Here is a 27,373-nt window from a genome sequence, read left to right as displayed (position 1 = left end):
GATTTCGGAATTTACGCGGTTTTTTTTTACGCGGATTCCGGAATTTACGCGGTTTTTTTTTACGCGGTTTTTTTTTACGCGGGACGTATCACCCGCGTAAAAAGCGACTCCAGTGTACCTTTCTCCCCCCACAAAGCCACCTGGAGATCACCTGACCACCACACATAAAACCAAATCGATCAAGTTATAATCAACGGGAAATTCTTCTCCGATATTATCAACGTCCGCAGTGCGAACATATAGTCGGACCACTACCTAGTTGCAGTATGCATGCGCTCAAAACTCTCGACGGTGCATAACACCCGTCGAAGTCGAACGCCGCAACCTTACATTGAGCAACTACGGGAGTTGCCCAGCTTGCTACCCACGGAATAGCAGCTTGGCGCAGCTACTCTTTGTGAAAATCCGCCGATATTAGTTATGGGCAAATCACCCACGGCGCAGCTAATTATTGTTCAACTTACCCGTGCAGCAGCTGAATCCAAAAAATGACCATTCACCAACTGACAGGAAATGTATGAGAAAAGTCATGACCTACCTAGTTATTATCCATCTCATATCTTCCCTTTCCTTTGGTATAAAAGTTATAAAAAAGTATTTTTAAACAATAATTAATGATAATGAATTACTGAATCTTGATCCATCGCTTCCTGTTACCTCATTCCCAGTTCCGCATCATAGCCTTCATCCGGTGCTTGATGATCGGTATGCCATCCGCCGAGTGCAACTCGCGTCCTGTAATGATGAACAGTTCTCTGAACTGTAATGATGAACAGTTCTTTGAACGGGCAACCTGAACATAGTACTCGGCCACTCCGGCCATGCCCCGCTATATGGCATTCCGTGCCTTCTCGTGGGCATTCGTTTTTCAGTTCCTGGTGGTCCTGGGACATATTGCGGCATTCTTCGGCCGTTTTCAGGTGAAGATTGATGTCGTCTTCGCTGGATGACGGTACCTGCTCGACCGTTGGAGGCGGTGACGTTGAGAACGAAGGAAGTGGTTTCTGTTTTTCGGCTTCTGCTCGCTTCATAAGGGCTTCCCGTTCGCGGGCGATTTTGTTTCTCAGCTCTTCCGGAATGGAATTGTTTAGGACGGTTATAGTGTCGCTGAATTTGTGGGCATGTAGAATTTCTGCCAGGACTTTCTCGTCAATGATAGGATACATTTCGGCTAGCTTTTGACGAGTCATATGCGATCAATCTTTACTTTTCTCAAATTCGGGAATTTTTCCCTGGAAAATCCTGGAAAAACCTGGGAAAACATGAGACAAACTTTACTCATCGCTGAGCTCCTGCACTTTTGGTGATTGTGAGTGAACTAAACTCAAATTTGGGTCGTTCTCATTCGCCGTGAAGTTAAAAATACCGAAGAAAGAAATACGGACCGGAACAATCGGCACAGACCTACGCGACGAAATAAGGACTACGATTGGAAACTCGGAACATGGAACTGCAAATCGCTCGGCTTCCCGGGCTGCGATAGGTTAATCTATGACGAACTTCAACCACGCAACTTCGAAGTCGTAGCACTGCAGGAACTTTGCTGGACGGGGAAAAAAAAGGTATGGAAAAGCAGGCATCGAGCGGCTACTTTCTACCAGAGCTGTGGCACCATCAATGAGCTGGGAACCGGCTTTGTAGTGCTGGGTAAGATGCGCCAACGCGTGGTTGGCAGCCAATCAACGCGAGGATGTGCAATTTGAGGATTAAGGGCCGTTTCTTCAACTACAGCATCATCAACGTGCACTGAACACATGAAGGGAGCCCAGCCGTTGATTTCGCTTCGGTACGCCGTTAGGGCGTACTCCATTTCCATAATGTCGTTCAGGTTGGGGGTATCCTCGATGGTCTTTTTGAACAAAACGGGATACTTTTCCTTCACTTCCATTTGCTGTGCCAATCGAGCATCTTTTTTCATAAAATCTTGCTTTCCCCCTGCAGCTGTACATGGAATCCAAGAACGACAAATACAACTGTTCTGCCATTTCGGTAGCCATGAAAACCTTTGTTCGTTCATTGGTTAGTTCGTCTAAGGAGATGGCACCCAAACCATGCTTATCCTTGAAAGTGGCGTGTAGCTGGCTTATGAGATTAGTTCCCAACGTCACAAACAATAGTAATAACAATAAATAGTGCCAAAATATAAAGCAATGAATTTTTTAACCTGAAAACTCATCGGTGATTTTTGCGACGTTGAATTTTGCAAGACAAAACTCATACGCGCATAAACTCATGCATGAGATTTGAGTTTTTGAGTTTTTACGAACACTGCTTCCAGCACTTCGGGATCGTTTTGCAAATCTTCCGCTTTGTCTTTTCTTTTCGTTGTGTTCCGGGGTGATTTCGAGCTGACGGTAGACCGATCGATTTCGTAACCCCCTCCACCACCACCACTACCGGAGGGATGACGGGAAGGCACTTGCGATACCATTGTTTGATTGCAATCACATTCAAACGCGAGTAGGCCGCCAACCGCACCGGCAACAACAACAGATTTGCTGTCCAATCACCGTGCCCATTGCAGTTCTCGAACAAATCCCACATATACTGGACCGGAATCTGGGGATAGAGGTTGCAAATTTCCGAGAAGCTAGTGTTTTCATTTTTGCATCCTCGTCTGTGCCTGACCAGAGCAATCCGTTTCTTTTCCGATTTCTTCTTTTTGCTGGGCTTGACCGGCGTCACACCTGTGAAAATCCGTCCTCACTCGTTTTCTCAGAACGGCCATCCCGGTCGCATTCAAATTTCCAATTTTCCTTGCAAGAGGGTGATTTGCCCTTTATTACCTATTGGTGGTCTTTGGAGGCGAACCAGCCGAAGGCTGAAAGCCTCCCTAATAAAGATAAATAATAATAATAATATTGGTGGTCTCCAAGATTCCAGGTTCGTCTCCTGGCAGGATCGCTAGAAATGTGAAAATCCGCCGATATTAGTTATGGGCAAATCACCCACGACGCAGCTAATTATTGTTCAACTTACCCGTGCAGCAGCTGAATCCAAAAAAATGACCTTTCAACAACTGACAGGAAATGTGTAAGAAAAGTCATGACCTACCTAGTTATTATCCATCTCATACTCTTGAAGATGGCTGGAGGGACATCCGTTTTGCCATCGGTAGTACTGCTGCAGCGGCACTAAGTACTGCGATCCCGGACCGAAGAAATGACTGGTTTGACGTCGAATTCAAGCTGTTAGTAGAGGAGAAGAATGCAGCACAGGCGAGAATGCTGCAACACCGCACGAGATTGAATGTGGAGCGATACAGACAGGCGCGGAACAGACAAAACTCGGTATTCCGAAGCAAGAAGCGTTAGCAGGAAAACCGAAATCGCGAGGCGATGGAAAATCTGTACCGCGTAAACGTCACACGGAAGTTCTACGAGAATCTAAATAGTTCACGCAAAGGCTACATGCCGCAAGCCGATATGTGCAAGGACTTGGACGGTAACCTTCTCACGAACCAGTGTGAGGTGATTGAGAGGTGGAAGCAGTACTATGAGGAGCACCTCAACGATGATGCAGCATAAAACGAAGGTGGCACGGCAACAGACCTTGGAGCACGCGCAGAAGACGACAGGCTACCGGCCCCTGATCTTCAAGAAATTGAGGAGGAGATCGGTCGGCTGAAGAACAACAAAGCAACTGGTGTAGATCAACTACCAAGTGAGCTATTAAAATACGGTGGTAAAGCACTGGCTAGAGCGCTGCACTGGGTAATTGCCAAGATTTGAGGGTGGAGATATTACCGGAGGAGTGGATGGAAGGTGTCGTATGCCCAATCTACAAAAAGGGCTTGTTGGATTGCTGCAACTACCGCGCGATCACACTGCTGAGCGCCGCCTACAAGGTACTCTCCCAAATGCTACGCCGCCGGCTGTCACCATTTGCAAGAGAGTTCGTGGGGCAATACCAGGCGGGATTCATGGGTGCCCACGCTACCACGCACCAAATTTTCGCGATTCGGCAGGTTCTGCAGAAATGCCGCGAACACAACGTGCCCACACACCATTTGTTCATCGATTTAAAATCCGCATACGACACAATCGGATTTCCGGATAAACTGAGGCGACGATGGATCGAGTAATGTGCGTTGTTCGAGTATCGGGACCAGGGCCCCACAAAGTCACTTTCAATCGAAAATCGTCAAAGGACGATGAAGCTGTCAACCATCACTTTCAATTGAAAGTCATTCTGTCTTCTCTTCGAGCCGATCCCCGTCAACATCAACAAAACCACTTTCGATCAGTTTTCATGCTGTTTGTTTTGGCTTGACTCGTGTTCATTTCTTCTTTCATTGTCAAATGAACTTTCTTTTGCATTGAAGCGAAGCTGTTCGATCCCAATTCGTGCAGTTTTTATGACTGTTGTTGATTTTTCACTCGGTTCATTTAAGCGTATGCGCATAGATCTGTGCACGTGGATATCAAATTTATCATTGTCGTGTGGTTGGTTTACCTATCAATATGAGTATTTTTTTAATCGGGGTGACGTCTAGAGATCGGAAATTGATATGCGACGTCATTTTGAAATCCAATATAGCGGCTTCCTGTTTCAGAAAAAATGGGAAATGCTGATTCCGTCCCAACAATATAGGTATCGGCGTGACGTCTGGAGATTTGAAATCAATATCCGACGCCATTTTGAAATCCAATATGGCGGCTTCCGGTTTGAGAAAAAGTTGTAAATTCTATCATATACCCATACAAACGACTTTTTTTAGAATCAGGGTAACGTCTAGAAGCCGGAAATCGATATCCGACGCCATTTTGTAATCCAAGACGGCGGCTTCTGATTTGCGGAAAAGTGTCAATTACCCTAAAATATGGTTATTTTCAGAATGGGAATGAGACGTAGATACCGAAAATTGATGACACGCCATCTTAAATCCAAGATGGCGACTTTGGTTCATAAAAACTGTGAAATACTGTCAAATACCGATCAATGTGGGATTTTTGGAATCCTGCTGACATCTAGAACCTAGAAATCGATGTCGGACGCCATCTTGAAATTCAAGATGGCGGCTTCCGATTTCAGAAGAAATGTCAAAAAGCCTACAAATGACATTGAATATTTTCAGCATCTACGCGTCGTCCCCGTTCCAGAAATACCCAGATCTTAGGGTATTTGAAACTTTTTGTGAAACCCGATAGCCGCCATATTGGAGTCGAACATAGCATCGGATATCGATTTTCGGCAGCCACGCGTTCTCCGTTCCGAAAATATCCATATCTTAGGGTATTTGACACGTTTTTATGAAACTTGATGGCCACTATCTTGGATTCCAAAATGGCGTCAAATATCGATTTTCAGCATCTACGCGTCGTCCCCGTTCCAAATATACCCTATTGTAGGGTATTTGACACTTTTTCTGAAACCCGATGGCCACAATTTCGGATTCCAAAATAACGTCAAATATCGATTTTTGGCACCTTCGTGTCATCCCCGTTCTGAAAATACCCATATTGTAGGGTATTTGAGACTTTCCCTGACTCCGATGGCCGCCATCTTGGATTCTAGAATGGTCCCGTTGATTTAATTTTTGTTTATTATAAAATAATATATTATTACTACATATAATCCGGATGCCATCCCTATCGGCAACCGATATTGTGCGAATACTATCCGGATACTATATATTGATGCCTGCGTCGTCAGGTCGTGACAATTAGAATGAGCCCCGAATTGAAGTGAAAGTGGAAAAAACGAAGGAAGCAGTTTTCGCGTCAATTGAAACAAATTGCTTCAAATGGAATGAACTGAAGTACTTGACGAACGAAACAAGCTATAGTCCAGTCATGTTGGAAAAGAGGAATGTTCATCGTGACTCGATAACAAGAAACACGATGACTTACAAAATGATATTGCTCGAAATGAAGCGATTCTGCGGAGAGTTCATATTCTTTTCTTTGTTTCGAAAATGCAGAACCCTGATCGGTACACTCTCTAGTTCTTTTGAATCTCGAAGGGAGCTACGGCAAGGTGATGGACTTTCGTGTCTGGTATTCAACATCGCGTTGGAAGGTGTCAACAGAAGAACTGGGATAGACACGAGTGGCAAGATCTTCAGGAAGTCCATCCAGCTACTTGGTTTCACCGATGACATTGACATCATGGCACGGAACTTTGAGACGATGGCGGAAACGTACATCAGACTGAAGGCTGAAGCTAGGCGGATTGGACTTGCCATCAACGCATCAAAGACAAAATACATGAAAGGAAGAGGTTCTAGGGAAGACAATGTCGATGAGTTCGTGTATTTGGGCTCTCTGGTGACCGCCGAAAATGATACCAGCAGAGAAATTCAAAGACGCATTATGGCAGGGAATTGTGACTACTTTGGACTCCGGAGGACGCTCCGGTCGAATAACACGAAGTTGACTGTCTACAAGACGCTGATTAGACCGGTGGTCCTCTACGGCCACTCAGCTCAGAGTTTTTGGCGAGATTCAACAGAAGAGCAAAGCAAAACAAGTTGCTAGCCTGATAGAAATTTCAAGCAGTTTTCCATTGGCTTACCAAATAAAATTGATTGAATCCGCAGTACCAGACAAGATTTTCAAAAAGTCAATTTTCTTCCAGACAAATTAATTGACGTTTTCCAAATTCATAGAAAAAAGTACTGACAACTCTGCTTTCAGTAATAGCGAAAAAATCGAATCAATAACAATCATCGCCACTGAAGATGCCCTAACCGAGGACCGATGTCTGTTTACCATCTCGATTATCACAGCAGTAGAAAAGCTATCCATCGCTAAGTTACAGTTTATCGAAACTATTAGCAACAACCAGCAAAACGAAGCAAACATCCCCAGCCTTCCAAGCGACGACGACGAACGAGAGCATGCGAAAATAAGTCCCAGTCAAGAAGTAAACAACTCCATGCGCACACGTGACAGCTGTCAAGGCACGCCAAGGTTGACCCTAATCTCATCGGCAGCAATGTTAAGGAACCGAGAGGAACAATCGAGCTAATAATAGCTCTTTCCGTGGCAAAAATAAACAACAACCAACGCGATTGTCCACCCCCCTCGTGGAATAAAGAGATCCTGATAAGCATTGTTGACGACAGCCATGTTGCATTCACCCGCTCCAACCGGATGGAGGAAAGCACCTGTTCCATGTTGGGGAATAAACTCACGAGAGCGGAAGCCGTCAGATTAGCCGATCACGCTTTCCTTGTTTCGGTGCGTGGTAACACATCTATCTGCTTATCGCTGAACGGACACCCAAAGTATGACATTTGTGCAGAAAAACTCGTTGCTTACTATTTTGCCGCGACGTTTCCAGAACATTAAGGCTGTGTTCCATTTGGCGAATTTTCACTTAAACTTGACAGATGGAAAATTTCCAAATTAACCTGCTATTCCAGCTGACTTATATCTGACAGACAAGGAATCAATTTTGACACACACCTTCTCGAAAATTGGCCGATCAACAACAGAGGGATTTTCGAACATTATAATTTAGTTTCGAAGTGTCAAATTTAAGTGAAAATTCACCAAATGGACCACAGCCTCAGGCTCTGAACCATTTGGTGGATTATTTTAACTTTTGGTTAAAATTTGACAGATGGAAAGTTATCGATTAACCCTGCTATCCGAGCGTGGTTACTTCTGACAGACAAGAAGTTAAATTTTGACAACCTTGGCTAAGTTCTGCTCGAAAACCGGTCGATCGACAGCACAGGGATTTTCGAACATAGAAAATAACTTTCGAAATGTCACTTTTAACCACGAGTTAAATTTAACTCGGCAAATGGTTCACAGCCTAAGGGTGTGCTCCAATTGGTGAATTTTCACTTAAATTTGACAATTCGAAAATAAATTATAATGTTCGAAAATCCCTCTGTTGTAGATCATCCGATTTTCGCAAGGGGGGAGCTGGCTGTCAAATATGAACAATCGTCGCCTACCTCGCATAACTGGTTTCAAACGTAAACAATCCATAAGAAACCTACAGCGTTTGTTTACGTTTGGAACCAGTTTCATACAAGAGTATGATCAGTAGGCTGATTTGACAGTACGTCCCCTCCCCAGGATTTTCGAGAAGGTGTTTGTCAAAATTGATTCCTGGTCTGTCAGAAATAAGTATGGTACAATAACAGATTTATTGGAAAATTTAGAAATGTTAAATGAAAATTCACCAACGAATCATCATCACCAATTCACGTACCACAGCCTTAGGCTTGACTAGAGTCGGTGTATAATGAGTCACGCCAAGAGTGAAGCCAAGTCTACCTATTGAACTGTCAAACCGGCTACCTATCGTGCAAAGTAAACAAACATTACGATGCTATGAAAAGTTCACGAAAGGTATTGCAAAAAAATATAAACTTTGATCGAAGAAATGATCATATAGGGTATACGTCCCTAACCTCGGTCTAATATGCAGCCATAGATTACGTTTTTAATCATAACTCATCAATTAATTTACCTGCAAACGATATTCTACTGCTAAATGGTATGCTTAGATATGCTTATCATGTCGTTTGCTATCAGGAACCGCAAAAAGTTGAAAAACTTACTTTTTTTAAGACAAAAACTCACCAGGGAAATGTATGTAATATCGGTCTATTGTCCCCAAATTGGGTCTATTTATGGATGCAACTTCGTCCTATCCTGTTTGATTCTCAAAAAAAACGCTCTTGGTAACGTTTTCTTATGTATTTTTTTTTATCACTATCACTGTTAACTTAATACTCTTCATTCCTCAAAACATTTCTTAGAGAAAATTTTACGAAAACTACATTAAATCACTCAAGTTAAAAATTAAAAATTAAAAATTTCGCTTATCGTCTTTCGACCGCAGAATATCTAAATCAAAACATTGTGATGTTCATTATACAGATTTGGCAGAAAAAATCTCCCTTCCTGTTCGTTCCTTATCATCCAAATGCAAACCACATTGTTGACGTTACTCTTATTGCTATATGCTGTCAAATGAATTTCATGGGCCAAAGTTAGGAACATAGAAAAGAAATGTGTCCCTAAAGTTGGGTCCATGATTTACTTGTGAAAACGTTGTTAAACAATTAAAATAAACATAAAATATTCAAACAGTAACTGTGAGTTTTACGTCTAGTGTGTATTATCAGGTAATTCCATTCAATAAATGCCATAATCAGGCCATTTGATGATCGTCAGTGCAACCTTCCCATCTTAACCTTAGAAGTCATGGCGGCTAAAAACTCCGAACAGAGTGATATTCTCAACCAGTTTTATTACTTACGAGAGCTGAAAATGTATTGAAATGTTGTGATATAAATTGATTTGTGTGTGGTACACATTTATCAATCATCAGTGATCAATATTTTCCTTATTTTTTGTGTAATATTCCTTAATTAATTATTTATTTGCGTGATAGGCCGAATGAAAGGACTAGACCCACATTACATACCGTAACCCTACACACAGTGAGCATTAAATTATCATGGGATACGTTTGGTAACTATCAGTAATGAGAATTTCTACTATTTTTTGTTAAGATGATTGGACAAAATCACTGATATAATGATTTACAACAACCGCTATTTTTTGTTCTCGCTAGAAGTCATTTGAAGTTGATGTAGCAGTCCTCTGTTGCCAAGTGTTAAGAAAAGGAATCTTTCGAGAACCGTGATGCGAGTTCAACTGTTTTTCTCTTGGCGTGACTCATTATACACCGACTCTAGGCTTGACAAACACGGAAAAATCGGACGATCAACAACCAGGGCTGGCAAATGTCATTTTCAATGAAAGTGAAGGTGATATTTACAGAGGTACGTCTGTCACTATCATCGGATAAGAAAATAACGATAGAGATTTTCTTCCAAATCTCATCGATTTTTTAGTGAGAGAACCTGTTTTCTCATTGCCACATGACGGCCTTGATATTTACCAGCTCTGACAACAACAGAGGGATTTTCGAACATTTGCCGAGTTAAGGCTCTGTACCATTTGAAGGATTTCTTTAAACTTTAGGTTAAAATTTGACAGATGGAAAGTTATCAATTAACCCTGCTATCCGAGCGTGGTTATTTCTGACAGACAAGAAGTTAAATTTTGACAACCGTGACCGAGTTCTGCTCGAAAACCTATTGATCGGTAACACATGGACTTTCGAACATAATAAATAACTTTCGAAATGTCACTTTTAACCACGAATTAAGTGACATTTCGAAAGTTATTTTCAATGTTCGAAAATCCCGGTGTTCGGTTTTCAAACAGAATGCAGCCACGGTTGCCAAAATTTAACTTCTAGTCTGTCAGAAATAATCACGCTCGGATAACAGGGTGATTCGAAAACTTTCCATCTGTCACTTTTACCACGAGTTAAATTTAACTCGCCAATTGGGACACAACCTAAAACGCTGTCCAGACTGGAGAGTTATAACAAAGAGGTAGCTCTAAGACTAGAAGGTCCCGAAATAACGTGCTCAACTTTTTGGCTCAGCTCTGGTACTCTCTTCGGTCCCAAGCTAGTCGATTCACCCCTCGAAACATAGGAAAATCCACTAACCCCTCATTTTATCTGTCAAAGTTTCATAGCGAATCAAAACAAACATTGTGTAGTAAGAGAATTTTGACTAGAATGGGGTACGTTAATCGTTTGCTTGGGACCAATAGGCTAGTGAAGTAGTGAGCCAATTTAAAATCATTAGTTTCGTATTGATTGTTGGTTATAACATGTTATAACGGTTGTCAAATAATTGCAACACAGAAACCACCTACTATAAAAGAACGTTCAGACTACAGAGTTATAACATGTTATAGCGCTATCTTGATGGTGGTTTCTGTGTTGCAATTATTTGACAACCGTTATAACATGTTATAACTCTCCAGTCTGTACAGCGTTTAAGAAAGCTTCGTAACATTTGAATTCATGGGAAAATGCAGTAGGGTAGGGCACTACTTTGGCATGAGTGCCTATTTCCAAATTCTTCTCGAAAAGAAAAGAAGTGCTCCTAGCGAATCCATTGCTTCTGCCTTCATTCGTATGCCGAAGTAAATCCAACGACGTTTCAATCTGTTTGGTCGGAATAGAAACTCGTGTGACGGAATTGGAATCAAGAAGCAGGATTCAATTTTTAGCAGTTTCACAACAATTTGTGACTCTTTATCAAATCCAATGGGAAGGTAAATAAATTTAGAAGCCATTTTTGATAGAAACATTCCGGATTTTTGTTCAAACTTGTGCTTAAAGGGTGTCCACGATGAAATTGCCACACACAAAATTGATTCGCAAAATTCGAGTTTTCATCCGATTGCCATCAAATTTTCAGGGATTGAGAAATAACTATTAAACTTCATTTTACCATTTTACTCGTATTTTATTTACAGTGCATACGCAAATGCCCGCACCTTGGCCTTAACCCCGGTCATAAGATTCTGCACAACCTGTGAATCAACCGTTTTTTGCATGTAAACCCATACTTTCTTCAGTTCCTCGACTGTCTTCACTACCTTAGGTCGTTTAAGAAGGTGCTGCTTCATAATCGCCCAGTACTTCTCGATGGGGCGGAGCTCCGGAGTGTTGGGAGGGTTGAACATTTTCGGCACGAAATTGACCTTATTGTCCGCATACCACTTCAGCACGTCCTTGGAGTAGTGGCATGAGGCCAAATCCGGCCAGAAGATTGTTGGGACGTTGTGGGCCTTCAGGAAAGGAAGCAGCCGCTTCTGGAGGCACTCTTTTATGTACACCTGTCCGTTCATCATGTCCTGGGTCACGAAAGGTGCACTCCGCTTCCCGCACGTGCAGATGGCTTGCCAAACCTGGAATTTCTTCGCAAATTTGGACATCTTCTGAGTGCGGACATGCTTCGGAACGCTGAACTTATCCTTGGCCGTGAAAAACAGGTTGCCGGGGATCTGTTTGAAGTCGGCCTTCACATATGTTTCGTCGTCCATGATGCAGCATTCAACTTTCGTCAGCATGTTGAGGTACAACTTCCTGGCACGGGTTTTGGCGGACTTGTTCTGCTTCTCGTCGCGATTAGGGGCCTTTTGTACCTTGAACGTTCGAAGCCCAGCCTTAGTTTTGGCCTTCTGGACAAAACTTCGGCTTAGGTGCAGCTTCTTAGTCACATCCCTAACGGAGGCGTTCGGATTTCGGTTGAAGGCCCCAACTACGCGGTTGTGATTTTTGGTGTTGTACGGAATACTTTTTCCTTCACTTCTGGGCTTCCGATTGGTGGTCAATCGTTCCTCGAACCGCTTAATCACTCGCGACACCGTGGAATTCGCGATTCCCAACGTTTTAGCGATGGAACGATGCGAGAGATCCTTGTTCTCGTGATGAATGCGCAAGATTTTATCACGCACGAGCTGTTCTTTCGACTCCATTTCCGCGAGTTTTGATCACAGGACTTTAAAACTTGCAGGATGTAAATAATGCACTATGAACTAAATCCACCCAAATTTTCATTAAATTCTACCCAACGGTTAAAAAGTTAGAGCAATTTCATAGTGTGGCAATTTCATCGTGGACACCCTTTAGTATGACCAACCGGTGGAAACTAACGATTTTAAATTGGCTCACTACTTGACTAGCCCATTGGTCCCAACCAAACCGATTAACTTAACACATTCTAGTCGAAATGCTAGTACTACACTATGTTTGTATTGATTCGCTATGAAAGTTTGACAGATAGAATGAGGGGTTCGTGGATTTTCCTTTGTTTCAAGGGGTGCATCGATTAGCTTGGGACCGCAGATAGTACCAGAGCTGAGCCAAAAAGTTGAGCACGTTTCTTCGGGACCTTCTGGTCTTAGAGTTACCTCGTAATAGATCATAACCCAAATGTATTGTAAAGAATTCTTGCAGTCCTGATTTTGGTGTTCAAAACAGATTCAATAGATTATCTTTGTTTTCATTTTACAACCAGCAAATTGGCAGCAATTCGATGTCTGTAAATCAATAAAGTTAATGGCTATGACTCTTAGCTTTGATTACACCTGAAAGGAAATTTTCCACATTGAATTGGTGAGAAGCGATTTTTTCCACTTATTTATCAACTGGAGTAGAGTTGCTAACGGGCAGAGCCAGTTGCTTGCGGTTTTAAAAACAAAGCTGTAAATCTTTTCTTTTGCGCTTTTGATGGAAGATAATGGATGCTTCTTTCCATCGACCACACTTCGTTTACCTATCGCTAAGGCCCGGTTTACGTGTGTGCTGGTTCAGCACAGCTGCCAGCTCAACCAACCAGCACGAATTTCAGTTGCTCCTGAAATCGCCATGCTGGCTATGTTTAGCTACGTGGTGCGGAGTCACTCGAAATGGTTGTCAAAAAATTCAACTGGTACTGTAAAAAATCCAACGATCAGGGCCAGCCCAGTGTCAGGGCCTATACCAAAGAAGTAACTCTAAGACCAGAAGGTCCCGAAGAAATGTGCTCAACTTTTTGGCTCAGCTATGGTACTATTTTTTTTTTTCGGTCCCAAGCTTATCGATGCACCCCTTGAAACACAGAAAAATCCACGAACCCCTCATTTTATCTATCAAACTTTCATAGCGAATCAAAACAAACATAGTGTAGTACAAGAATTTCTACTAGATATATATTGGTATTTTTGGAATCTTGATGACGTGTAGGGACCGGAAATAGATGTCTGACACCATTTTAAATTCAATATGCCAGCTTCCGGTTGGATAAAAGCAGGGAAATACTGCCAAATTACCCATAATATGGGTATTTTTGGAATCTTGATGACATGTAGGACCCGGAAATCGATATACGAGGCCATTTTGAAATTCAAGATGGCGGCTTCCGTCTAGAGAAAAACATGAAAATCCTGCAAATACCTCACAATATTGGTATTTTTAGAGTCGGGGTGACGTGTAAGGACCGGATATCGATGTCTGTGGCCATTTTAGAATTCAAGATGGTGGCTTCCGGTTGGAGAAAAACTAGAAAATTATATCAAATACTTCTCAATATGGGTATTTTTGGAATCATGGTAACGTGTAGGGACTTGAAACCCATGTCTGACACCATTTTGAAATTCAATATGCCAGCCTTCGGTTAAAGAAAAACTTGGAAATACTGCAAAATTACCCACAATATTGGTATTTTTGGGATCGGAGTGACGTGTAGGGACCGGACATCGATGTCTGACGTCTTTTTGAAATTCAATATGGCGACTTCCGGTTAGAGAAAAACTGTGAAAAACTTACCAAATTACCCACAATATGGGTATTTTGGAATCTTGATGACGTGTAGAGACCGGAAATAGATGTCTGAAGTCTTTTTGAAATTCAATATGGCGGCTTCCGGTTGGAGAAAAGCTTAAAAATTTTGTCAAATATCCCACAATATTGGTACTTTTGGAGTCGGGGTGACGTGTAAGGGCCGGAAATCGATGTCTGCGGCCATTTTTAAATTCAAGATGGTGGCTTCCGTTTGGAGAAAAACAAAAAAATTATGTCAAATACCTCTCAATATGGGTATTTTTGGAATCTTGGTGAAGTGTATGGACTGGAAACCCATGTCTGACACCATTTTGAATTCATATGCCAGCTTCCGGTTAAAGAAAAGCTGGGAAGTACTGCCAAATTACCCACAATATGGGTATTTTTGGAGTCTTGATGACGTCTAGGGACCGGAAATAGGTGTATGAGGCCGTTTTGAAATTCAAGATGGCCGCTTCCAGCTAGAGAAAAACTTGGAAATTCTGTCAAATACCTCACAATATTGGTATGTTTAGAGTCGGGGTGACATGTAAGAACCGGACATCGATGTCTGGATGTCTGAGGCCATTTTAAATTTTATCTTCCGGTTAGAGAAAAACTAGGAAATTCTGTCATATTCCTCTCAATATGGGTATTTTTGGAATCATGGTAACGTGTAGAGACTTGAAACCCGTGTCTGACACCATTTTGAATTCAATATGGCGGCTTCCAGTTGGAGAAAAACTGGGAAATACTGTACAATTATCCACAATATGGGTATTTTTGGAATCAAGGTGGCGTGTAGGGACCGAAAACCCATGTCTGACGCCATATTAATTACATATGGCGGCTTGCGGTTAGAGAAAAACTGGGATATACTGAAAAATTAGCCACAATATGGGTATTTTTTGGAATCTTGGTAACGTGTAGGGACCTGACATCGAAGTCTGATGCCGTTTTAAAATTCAATATGGCGGCTTCCGGTTGGAGAAAACTTGGAAATTCTGTCAAATACCCCTTACTAAGAGCAACCGTACCAATGAGTAAATAAGGCACATTTACCAACCTCTACCATAACGCTACTTGCGTACCGGGGGTTGCTATTCAGGTTGGGGAAATAGCAATCCGCACCTTGGGAAGTAGTTAGTTCATAAATTTAGCAACCCGGTAGCAACGCATCAGACGGTTGCTATTTTGAATAAACGCCAAAAGTTTGTTTTGCCGGTGTGGAAAACGGTAACTTAAATTATGACTCTGATAGCAACGACCGGTGTGGAGAGGAGTGATTAAGCCAAAATAGAAACGCTGTGCGTAAGTAAAATAGTGCCGCAAATGGCAACGACTGGTACGGTTGCTCTAAGGGTATTTTTGGAAACGGGGTGCCGTATATCGACCGGAAATCCAAGCCCGGCGTCATTTTGATATCCAAGATGGCGGCTTCCGGTTAAATAAAAACTGGGATATTCTGTCAAATACACCGCCTTATGAGTATTTCAGGAATCTTGGTGACGTGTTGGGACCGGAAATCGATGTCTCACGCCTTTTTTGAAATTCCAGTTACAGAAAAATTGAAAACTACTATCAAATACCCCTCAATATGGGAATTTTTGTGATGTGTAGAGATATTTTGAATTCAATATGGTGGTTTCTGTTCGAGAAAAACTTGGGAATTCTGTCCAATTGAGGAGTAAATATGGATATTTTTGGAATCGGAGTGACGTGTAAGGACGGAAAACCCATCCGTATTTTTCTATTTTTCTGTTTTCGGAAGCCACCAAATTGGATTTCCAAAAGGCGTCAGACATTGCTTTCCGGGCTCTACACGTCACCTAGATTCCAAAAATACCCATATGTTGGTGTATTTGACAGTGTTTCCAAGTTTTTCTTCTACCGGAACCCACCATCGTGGATTTCAACATAGTCTCAGACATGAATTTTCGGTCTCTACACATCAACACGATTCCAAAAATAATCATATTGAAGGATATTTGACAGTATTTTTATATTTTCCTCTACCTGGAAACTGCCATTTGGATTTCAAAAAGGCGTCCGATATGGATTTTCAGGGTTTTCTATAACCGGAAGCTGCCATTTTCAATTTCAAAACGGACTCAGACATCGATTTCCGGTTCTCACACGTCTGCCCAACTCCAAAAATACCTATATAGTGGGGTATTTGACAGAACTTTCCAGTTTTATAGTTCACCAACCGGAAGTCACCACTTTGAATGTCAGAAAGACATCAGACATGGTTTTCCGATCCCTACACGTCACCCCAATTCTAAAAATACCCATATTGAGGGGTATTAGACATAATTTTCAAGTTTTTCTCCAACCGGAAGCCGCCATCTTGAATTCAAAATGGCCTCAGACATCGATTTCCGAACCCTACACGTCACCAAGATTCCAAAAATACTCCTACTGTGGGTAATTTGGCAATAATTCCCAGTTTTTCTCCGACCGGAAGCCACCATCTTGAATTCAAAATGGCATCAGACATCGATTTTCGGTCCCTACACGTCACCCCAATTCTAAAAATACCCATATTGAGGGGTATTTGACATAATTTCAAGTTTTTCTCCAACCGGAAGCCACCATCTTGAATTTCAAATTGATCTCAGACATCGATTTCCGGTCCCTACACGTCATCTCGACTCGATCAGTTTTGTGGGGTATTTGGTAGAATTTCCAAATTTTTATCCAACCGGGAGCCGCCATATTGAATTTCAAAATGGCCTCAGACATGGGTTTCCGATCCCTACAAGTCACTCCGATTCCAAAAATACCCATAACAAATTTAGAAGTAATAAATTACCGGAAAACCGCAACCATCGCTTATATAACTCTAAGGTTTTCCATCCAGTCGACAACAGCGGAGGTTACGACTCTTGTCACTTAAAATCGTCACTTCAGTACGACTTTTGTCACCGAAATACGACTTTGAGAATAAGGTGAGAGTTCATCGGGTTCATCCCAAATGACTTTTCTTATCTCACTCGCCAGCTGGAGTCGGGTGACACGAGTGACTCGAGTCACCTCACTTCATTCGACACGCAGAATAACTCTGCAAGGCTTTCGTCATTTAAACAGATTCGCTTGAAAGATAAACTATTAGGATCAACACTCAAAATGTTATCCTTAAGTTAAATTGTAAAGTAATAAAACAAGTGTATCGCATTTGTTCATACCAATGAAAAGGAACTATTAATTCATTGCAATAATCAGTAATGATTTTAAACATCCTCAACAAAGAAAACATAAACATCAGAATAATCGGGTCTGTTGGAGTGCAGCTTAAAGCATATTCGATCGGTTGACTTGATACTTGATAACCATTTTAAAGCTTATTTCGAACTTTGCAAAATATTGGCTAATTCAAGCAATTGTAATCAAATAACGAGAAAGTCACGAACGAGTTCTCATTTTTTCTCTGGAAGAAGAGGCACCAATTTATAAGCGGTGTTGATTGGATGTAAACAAAGGCAAGAAAATGAACTCCACACCACTTACATAGAGGTAACTCTGAGACCAGGAGGTCCCGAAGAAACGTGCTCAACCTTTTGGCGCAGCTCTGGTACTCTCTTCGGTCCCAAGCTAATCGATGCACCCCTTGAAACATAGGAAAATCCACGAACCCCTATCTGTCAAACTTTCATAGCGAATCAAAACAAACATAGTGTAGTGCTAGAATGTATACTCGAATGGGGTACGTTTTTCGATTTGCTTGGGACCAATAGGCTAGTCAAGTAGTAAGCCAATTTAAAATCGTTAGTTTCGTATTGATTGTTGCCACTTAGCCTTTTAGTAGAGAGGAGTGGACTAGCAGGTTTTGAGCCAATCGAACTGTGAAAGTTAGAGCGAATCGAGCAGCGCCTATCTTGATTGTATTGGCAGTTTTGCTAGAAAATATCTAGGCATAAGTTGCCAAAACAGTTTGTTTTGAATGCGCTCTTGTCTTTAACTATACTCTACTTTTACCATACTCTCTACTTCGGAAGTAGGACTACGTCTGTGATTTCTATATGAGGATACACTTTGTGAAAACCGAAAATGGAACAAGTAACAAAATTATGAACCAATCAATCAGAAATATTTCTACGCATCTGTTTAAGTTAAGACTTTATCATTTTTCAAAATGTCAGTATTGAAAATTGTTGCTATGATAATTAAAATTATCACCGATTGCCTGCGAAAAGCGATTTCCCTAACACAGATTTCAAAGTTGAATTGCATCCGGTCTCACCAAACGGTGTTTATTCAATCACCGTGTGGTGAATGGTGGTGATCTCTGGTACACAACAAAAGGCGCCCCGCAAGCAGCTAGCGATCAAGGCTGACCTTAACCGCTGATCGGATTCAGTTCCAATTAACCACTTCATTCGAGCTTAAAATGACGTTTACTACCACTCGAACTTTGAAATAAAACATAATTTTGAGACTTTTTCTTCTAGAACCACGAGAAAAGTAGCCAAAATTTGTGCGTTTCATAAAAAATAGAAATTAGTTGGTCCAGTTTTGTGAAATCTCTGGTAGAAAGTCACGCCAAAACTGCTTGACAAAGTGGTCAATTATCATGTGTGGTGATGTCTGGTCGTCGGCATCAGCAGCAGCAGCAGAGCTTTCGGTACGTGGCGTTGAACATTGTTCTCCAGTACACAACGAAAAGCTGCCTGCAAGCAGCGAGCCCACATGAGCATCCATAGAAGGAAGAAGAAGCCGCACCGCTATTGATTGGAATCAGTAGCTCTTCGTGAGTTTCTGTGGGCCATCTATGTCAAGCGCGTCATACTAAAGAGTTTAAACAGAGAGAACCCCACTCAAATTCCTATTCCTACACAAAACACAAGCTCCTGCTGCGTACGTCGCCAAGGGCTGTCCCTTGTAGTTTTTATTATTTTGGAAAAGTTTTGCTTTGAAATGATTAAGGCTTATTTTTTTCATTTTATGGCGTACGCGTCGTTTTGAAACGATTGAGGCAGATTAAGCTTTTTTTTGCAGTGGCATCGTTTTGAAACGTTTTAGGTAGTTTTTGCATTTTCTGTAATGTCGTTTTTAAACGTTTAAGGCAGGTTTGGTAGTTTTTTATTTCTCACAATGGCGTCATCTTGAGATGAATAAGGCAGATTTGGCGTTCTTTTTTCTCGTTCTTGCAATGACGTCGTTTACAAACGAATCAACCAGATCTAGCAGTTTCCATTTATTTTTGCGGTGCGTGAGGGCTACGTTTGTTCTAATCAGATTGATACTAGCGTGGCTTCTTTAAGATAGAATACCAAATGTGCTTATGGAAGATTCCGTATGGTTTAGTTAAATCTGGCAGGATCGCCAATATGCGACTTACCTTGCGAAGAGCTGGAAAATGAGTGGAGAATTTCCCGTGTGTGTTTATGAAGCGTTGCCATAGAGACCTCCGTTTTCCGGCATTGAACTGTTGCGCTTACAACGGGGGGGGGGGGGGGGCTGCACACACGGCTTGCTGACTCATAAGTGTCAAGTTAAGACCTGCCTACACTAGCGCTAATATATGCCACACAAAGAGGATGATGAATAATAACCGGCAGAACATACATCAGTATCTTCAGATTGTCCATAAGGGCCTACCAATTTGTTTCACGAACGAAAAAAAAATGTTTAAGTTACGAAGTGTGTTGTGAATGGCTGTTCAGCCTCGACAAAATCAAAATACTGCTATTTAATTTTTGTCCAACGTTTCGGTCCGTTTGGGACCTTCTTCAGGGACTCAATTTTTACAGTTTTCTCGTCTAGTGTGGTTCTGTGGAACCTGAAGATGTCCCGAGGTCAGAGTTTTCTCGCTCAAACACAAACGGTACGAATTCATTTATCCGTCGAAAACCCTTTTCAATTTCTACGCTCTGGAATTCAGTACACGGCACTAGAATGATCACCATTGCTTTTCTACCCAGTCCGTAGTGCTATTTTATCGTTTGCAATCGTTTGCGTTTTGAAAAAAAAATGAAATTCTTAGCACATCTTTTGTAGGGAAATTGGGGTAAAACGGGCATTTACCATACTAGGCTGTGATTAATACCTAATGCAGTCCATTTTCTGGATCAGCTGAGTTCATCAATCACATCCTTTTCAAAGTCATGAAATAGATCAAATTAACAGTGTGCAGTGTAAAATATACGGAAATTGTGGCAAAGCGAGATTTAACAGTGCCATATATGAAAGCATTGGCCATTTTTACATTATATTACCGTAGATTTGATGAGTGTGTGTGTGATTTAGTTACGAAAAGTAATAGAAACTGTTTGGTTATACTCACAGGCAGGCATGGAAAATCATTTACATTCATTTCATGCATTCATTTACATTCATTTGTCTCTAACTTTTATCATCAACAGCATTCCGCAAAATGATGTATAGAGCTTCAGTAGGTTTTGTTATTAGCTACAACTTTTGCCCATAACTTAAATCTGTATCTCTTATGCATCACGAATTAAAGCGGGCAGGATTTGTTACTGTTTTTCAGTGAATGTAAAATACATTCATTGAAAAACAGTGGTGGCTTCTGTTCGGTCTGGTTCGTCATGCATAAGAGATACGGATTTATTTATTTATTTGTCAGCATCAACAGACTCGATAGGGTCCCAACAATGGTTTAACTTAAAATTAAAATTAAAATTAAAGTCATAAGTTAAAACTACAAAACATTAAAACATGATCATTGACTGTTTCCATTTCTGGAGAAGTATGAAGAGAAACGTCTCCGAAGTGTTAGTCGTGGCAGGTGAAAATCGAATACTGATGAAACTCGGTTAAATACTCGCTGCAGTCCGCCTATTGCACCGTTGATTGCATTTTTTGTCCTACGTAGTGGCATTCTCAGCATAACATTGTTACGAAGCATTTGTTAATGTTTACTTGCTCCAAGATTGCCATGCAATCAATTCTGCCATGTAACGTGTCCGCGACAAGCAGAGCTTTTGAAGTATCTCTTCTGGTGCGAAGAGGCTCCAGGTCGATCAGCTGGCAGCAACTTTCATAGCTGGGCAAATGAAACGGGTCTCTCCAAGGTAACATTCTCAACGCGTATCGCAGAAAGCGGCGTTGAACGGACTCGACTCTCTCAGTACCATAGTTGTAGTTCGGACTCCAAACCACAGAACAATATTCTAGAATGGAACGTACCAGGGAACAATACAGTGACTTGAGGCAATGGATGTCGGAGAAATTCTTAGCTGTTCTGAAGATAAAGCCCAATGTCCTTGACGACTTGTCGACGACGTACGAGATGTGTTGCTTATATGTAAGTTGAGAGTCCAGGATGACACCTAGATCTTTTACATGGCTCACACGTTCAATAATGGTGTCCCGGAGAGTATAGTGAAAAATAACTGGTTTTTTCTTTCGGGTAAAAGTGATGACTGAACACTTCGCAGGATTTACTGTCATTCGGTTCAAATGGCACCAGCTGGCAAACGCTTCAAACTGACGTTGTAGGAATTGACAATCATCGATCGAGCAGATCCTTAAGTAGACTTTGAGATCGTCTGCATACGATAGTCGTGGACCTTCGATAACGAAATTCACGTCATTGAAGAAGAGTAAGAAAATCAACGGTCCCAGATGACTTCCTTGAGGTATTCCTGACGTAGCTGCGAAAATGTCGGACTGGCAGTCACCATGGGCTACCACCAACTGACGATCGGCGAGATATGAGCAAAACCATCTCAAGGGATTTCCGCTAATCCCAAGTCTATAAAATTTGGCGATTGCGATGGCGTGATTTATCTTATCGAAGGCAGCAGACAAGTCAGTGAAGGATTTGAGTTGTTAACAAAAGTTGTAGCTTATAACAAAACCTACAAAAGCTCCATACATTATTTTGCAGAATTCTGTTAATGAAAAAGATAGGAGCAAATGAATGTAAATGAATGCAAATGATTTTCCATGCCTGCTCACAGGTCATTGGAAAATCGGGGTTAAACGGAAATTTTCCGTGCTCTGCCGTCTATTGGTTGGGACCGTTTGCGTTTTGAGAAAATCAATTAAGGGTAACAACTGCCGAATTTTTCCCCCTGTGCGTCGGTAGCATTGGTACTCAGTACGGAAAGCAAGATCGACGGAAAATAAATCCCCCTTATTCTGCGAGTCACGTGACTCTCTGTCGAAAAGAGAAAGTCGATGAAGAGAATCGATCAAAGCAGATAGGACCATTTGAAATGTTCATCGAGAATTGTCATCTCGTGTGAGGTGACTCTCCATGTAAATCAAATGGAGAGTCACCTCACCGGTGAGGGAGAGTTACGTGCCTCGCAGAATAGGGGGGAATGAAGGAAGAAATAAACAAACTAGGTAGGGGAAATGGTTGTAATGTCGGCCTAAATGCCCCTAATTGGGGCGCATACACAAATTCAGCAACCGACTAAATTTTCAATAGCGACCAAAAATATCCATTAGTACCGTCCCAATGACGCGTTCATCTAGATAAAAATTGATATATAGCAGATTTTTAGCGATGGGCCCAATCTTAGATCCATAGTCATTACATCCTTTTCCCCTATAACCCAAATTTCAGCAAAAGCATTTATGTTTTAAGGCAGCTAATTGGTTGGTCGGACTTGGGCACTAGAAATCTGTAGAAAAATATTCACAATCGTCAACAGTCGCTACTTCATCCAACCATCATCATCGCCTTGTTCCTGCAAAGCCCTTCGCGACAGAAAACACTTCGTTTGTCACTTAGCTCGTCACTTAGGTATTGGCCAGCAGAAGAAGAAGAATGCCGGAAGAAAATGAACCAGCTCCGTCCACTTTGAATGGTATCATCGATCAAATCGTATACTTATCAGTGAATGGCGAAGCCGATGCGGTGTGTGTGCTAATTGAATTCGATCGAAATTTATTTAGCAGTAGCAGCGTCCGAGACAGCAAATGATTCTTCTAGCCATTTCGCGACGGTTGTCTGTCAATATTGACGACCTCGGTCCGTATTTGTATGTCAATATTTACATGCTTACATGCCAGAGCCAGTGATCCTTTTAGGCTCCTCCTCACCCTGGTGATACATTTGTTCATCTAAAGTAAACAGAGCTACCGATGGATGATAATGGCTAAGCCGAGCGCAGGCGACATTACCGATGGAACTTAAACGAAAATAGAAGCATGCTTTGGTTCGATACCTAAATTCGCTTTGACGTATAGCAGGCCATTTAGCGGGAAACCAAAAGGCTCCATTGATTCCATTGGCATCCTCACGTTAATCTGGAAATTTTTTAATCGAACTCTCAATCATTTCCGGAATAGAAAGTAAGCAAACGTCATTTTCAATAAGTCGCCAAATGTGAAATCTGAAAAAAAAAACGCATGCATTACGCGAAACCGGTGATGGAGTGGTACGGAACCAAATCCGCCAAACTCGTGAGAACTTCGCCCCATAGAAAAATTCTGAAGGGCAAACTCCGGAAAACAGGGAAAGTCTTCAAAAACGACAAGGATTTGAAGAAAGAGTGGATGAAAGTGTGTAAGAAAGATGGGGCAAGTGCGGTCATTTAGCCCAGGAGAGGAGGTTGAATAAACCATCTTTGTAAAAACATAGCTAATAGGTATTTATATATTCCCTGAGATTTTCAAAAATATTCGACTTAAATTGATTTTTTGATGATTATTTTGTATGTTGCATTTTTTTTTTTCGAGTACAGTTTTTATTAACTCTATCCAGCTTTCCATGCTCGGTAATGGCGGCCCGTTTGTATGAATAAATGTATCCTTCACTGTGCATTTTGACACTAACTGGAGGGCGTATGTTGTTCCACTTTCTTCTGTTCCTGGGAAAAGAGAGGGATACAAAATCCGAACCTCCAGATAGTGATACATTTATTAATACAAACAGGCCGCCATTAGCGGGCATGGAAAGCTGGATACTTTCATCTTCTCATCTTCGTATAAAATGACCACTTTAAGTCTGATATTTGACGTTAAGCATCTCCATCTATGTAAATCGTTAACTTCGCGCATGAAGTAAAACAAACATGGTTAGTTAAAGAATGTGGTGTTGTTAGATTGGTTGGGAATGCTAAGAATTTCGACAAATTTACATTTGAATCTTTGTTTACAAAAGCATATACGTTCCTTTAAAAATGTAATCGAGAAAGGTTAGTTAAGGATTGTACAATGTGATCCAAGAGAGGTTTCGCAGTGGAACTGACAGCTACACAGAAAAAATGGTGAATTTTAACTATCGCGTAAAATCTCCCTTCGTTTAATTTTGAGCTATACTTGGCATAAACAGCGAAATCGTTTACAAGCTTGCATACAATATTGTTAATTTATGCGATATTGCGCTTAAATTTACACGAAATACCGCTTAAACCGAGGGGGACGACTCTATCTACGCTGCAGGAAAGATTGTGTTTTGCTATGGCTAGCTGCTCACATGCTGAGCAGATAGAAAGACGATTGATTACGACTCTGAAGATTTCCTGCAAAAAGATGATGCGCGATGCAAGTAGATGCGAGAAATGCAAGAAGATTTTTCGAAGAATGATTCGCTAGTGTGAGATTTTTTGATCCTCTAAAATTGAGATTTAGATGTGTCGCCCCCCTCGACTTAAACTCATGCCAAATCTAGCGTTAATTTTATGTGCGCTATATATCTCGCAGAAATTTTGATGAATTTTTCGAATGGTGTAGAAATCAAGAGTGTGTGGGTGATCTGGTGTTAATTGTGCTGAATGTAAACATAAACAAAGCAGAAATTCATATGAGAGTGAACTGTCAAAAGTTCTTGGTAAACAAGAAAGTCAGCTCATTCGCTGTTCATCGTTCGAAAGGACAACATCGGGAAATAGAACAAGGCTTGTGAATTTATTTATCGCGTTGAATTTTTCCACATATAATCAGATTTTGATAATCCAAAAATGTAAATAGTGTTGTACATATCCTAATGTTAATTTTTTATTGATATAATTAGTTAGTAAGTACTCCATTCATATTATTGTTGAGGGTTAAGACGATTGCCAGTAGATAAGGGAATTTGGAGACTTGGATTGATCGGGGTAGGGACGTCCGTGCGGCGTATGCCTAGGAGTTGAAAATGGAAGTTGAGGACGAAGACGGACGGAATGGTGATGATCCCTTGGAGAAGGGATTCACCATTGTACCAGAGAAATGGAAACTGAGGTCAAACAATTTGAATAAATATGACATAGAAAATGGCGGCGACGGCAAGAGGAACAAGACAATGCAAGGTAGGAACACTAACACGCTCACAGCTCAAAATCAAAATGGCGATTCACAAAATGAGAACAGGACAGACAAATCTATTCACACAAATCCACTACAACAGACAACAAGTACATTAACTAACATAAACACACAGCAACGAACAGCAGGTACATCAGGTACAAATAATGGTAAACAAACACTACGACAAAATAAGGACCGAACTGATGAGGAGTATAAAGATGGCTGGGTGAAGAATACGGTGTTTACCACCTTTTTTTTATCGAAATAGAAACAGATGAGCAAAACCCAACTCGTAAATATCAAAACAGTAAAGATCAATACCCGCATCCGATGGACGTTGCTAAGATGCTCATGAACATAAAGGTGGACAATTACAAAGAGATGAAAGCAGTGGGTAGAGGTCGGTTTCAATTAACGTTTCATAAACCTAGGGACGCAGAACAGTTGATTAATTCTAAGCTATTGACAGAAGAGTTTAAGTTTAAGGTTTATGTACCGGCCAGAGTGGTCAGGGATGTTGCAAAATCATTGACGGAGGATGATATATTGAAAAACATGTACAGTGGAAATATTAAAATAGAAAAGGTTGAACGAATTATGAAAAAGACATTCGAAATGAATTTAGTTCCAACATAGTGGAAATTTACGGAGTGAATGCTCATTGCGAAGCATATGTGTTTCCTCTGAGAATTTGCTACAAATGTTGGAGGTACGGACACAGTAAGAAGTTTTGTAAGGCAAATTCAGTAAAATGTTGCAAATGTGGACTTGAGCATGACGAAGAGGAATGTGTGACAGAAGTATTGAAATGTATAAACTGTGGAGGAGCCCATAAGGCATCAGATAAAAATTGTCCAGAAAGAGACAGGCAAGATAAAATAAGAATTGAAATGGCAGGAAACAAAACCTCATTCTTTGAGGCGGAACAAAAAAAAATCCGAGTAAGAAAAAATCAGTACAAAGTAGACTGAATTCGAATAAAGACTATCCTTCGTTGCCTAATAGAAATACTGAAATGACTGTACATACAGACTGGAATTACAAAAATAAGGATGCTACTTCGGAAGGTGGATCTCCGAGTAATGTCAGGACTGGAACATTGAGTAATAACTTGACGAAAGGCTCGGAAGGAAATTGGAAATGGTCAATGGGAGGACCTTTGAGAGATAAATCGAACCGAAATATATAACATATATAATCCATATTCAACCACTGAAATAGAAAGATTAGCACACCAAATTAAACAAGAATTGATCGCACAATTCAATTTGACAGGTATAGTTGAAAAGATTCAGGCAATTCAAAGCACAATTTTGAAAAATACCGACAAGACAGAGACAATAGAACAGGATTTGTTATTAATCAACATAAGTAATCAGTTGGATTCAATAATAAACCCGGAAATATTAGATAAAGCGCAACAGGAAACCATGTCAAACTCAAATTAAAACGATGGATCAGAAGAATTATAAAAAGAAAACTATAATACAGAATAACGTTACAAGCATACGACCTTTGGACACACAAGAACTTTAAGCAATCTTCTAGTAAGTTTAATGATCTATAAATAAAAAGTTTAGTGAGCTCTGAGAAATTTTTGAAAAATTTGGGAAATTCCTAAAACTTTAGAAAATGTTTGAAAAGTTCAAGGGTAAAACCTCGGGTAAAACAGTCTGACATAGTCTTTGAAATTACGTGCAATATTTGTGTGAAGAAGCTACCGTGTAGATCAGCCATTTTAGTGATATACTAGGTTGTTCGACTGGTATGTAGGAAGATTTCTTTTTCATAGCTTTCTCAGTCTAGGGTAATTCAAACGGTCAGTTATGCATGTCCTGATAGCTGATCTTCGCGGTAGTTTCTTGAAACAAATACTGTACGCAATTTCAAGGACTATGCCTGACTACTTACACTTGAAAAGGCCACCAATAAACGGCCGAAACGTCGTGCAATGCATAACTGACTGGCCCTTGACTGAGTATACCACAAAAAAATATCCCTGCATACCAGGCAA

The 27,373-nt window shown here is 41.0% G+C and overlaps 1 protein-coding gene and 1 pseudogene across 1 annotated transcript in view; both read right to left on the bottom strand.

The window, feature by feature from the left end:
- LOC135710134 (G protein-activated inward rectifier potassium channel 3-like) overlaps nt 1-27,373 on the bottom strand; it is a 66,516-nt gene that overhangs the window by 30,429 nt on the left and 8,714 nt on the right. The window lies entirely within an intron of this gene.
- Nucleotides 659-27,096, bottom strand: LOC135710038 (uncharacterized; annotated as a pseudogene).

The sequence above is a fragment of the Ochlerotatus camptorhynchus genome, unplaced genomic scaffold, assembly GCF_037179485.1.
Source record: "Ochlerotatus camptorhynchus isolate MF236.1 unplaced genomic scaffold, CSIRO-AGI_Acam_v1.1 ptg000370l, whole genome shotgun sequence".
NCBI classification, from domain to species: Eukaryota; Metazoa; Arthropoda; class Insecta; order Diptera; family Culicidae; genus Ochlerotatus; species Ochlerotatus camptorhynchus.
Note: the sequence above shows the minus strand (reverse complement) of the source record. Positions and strands in the feature narration are given on the sequence as shown.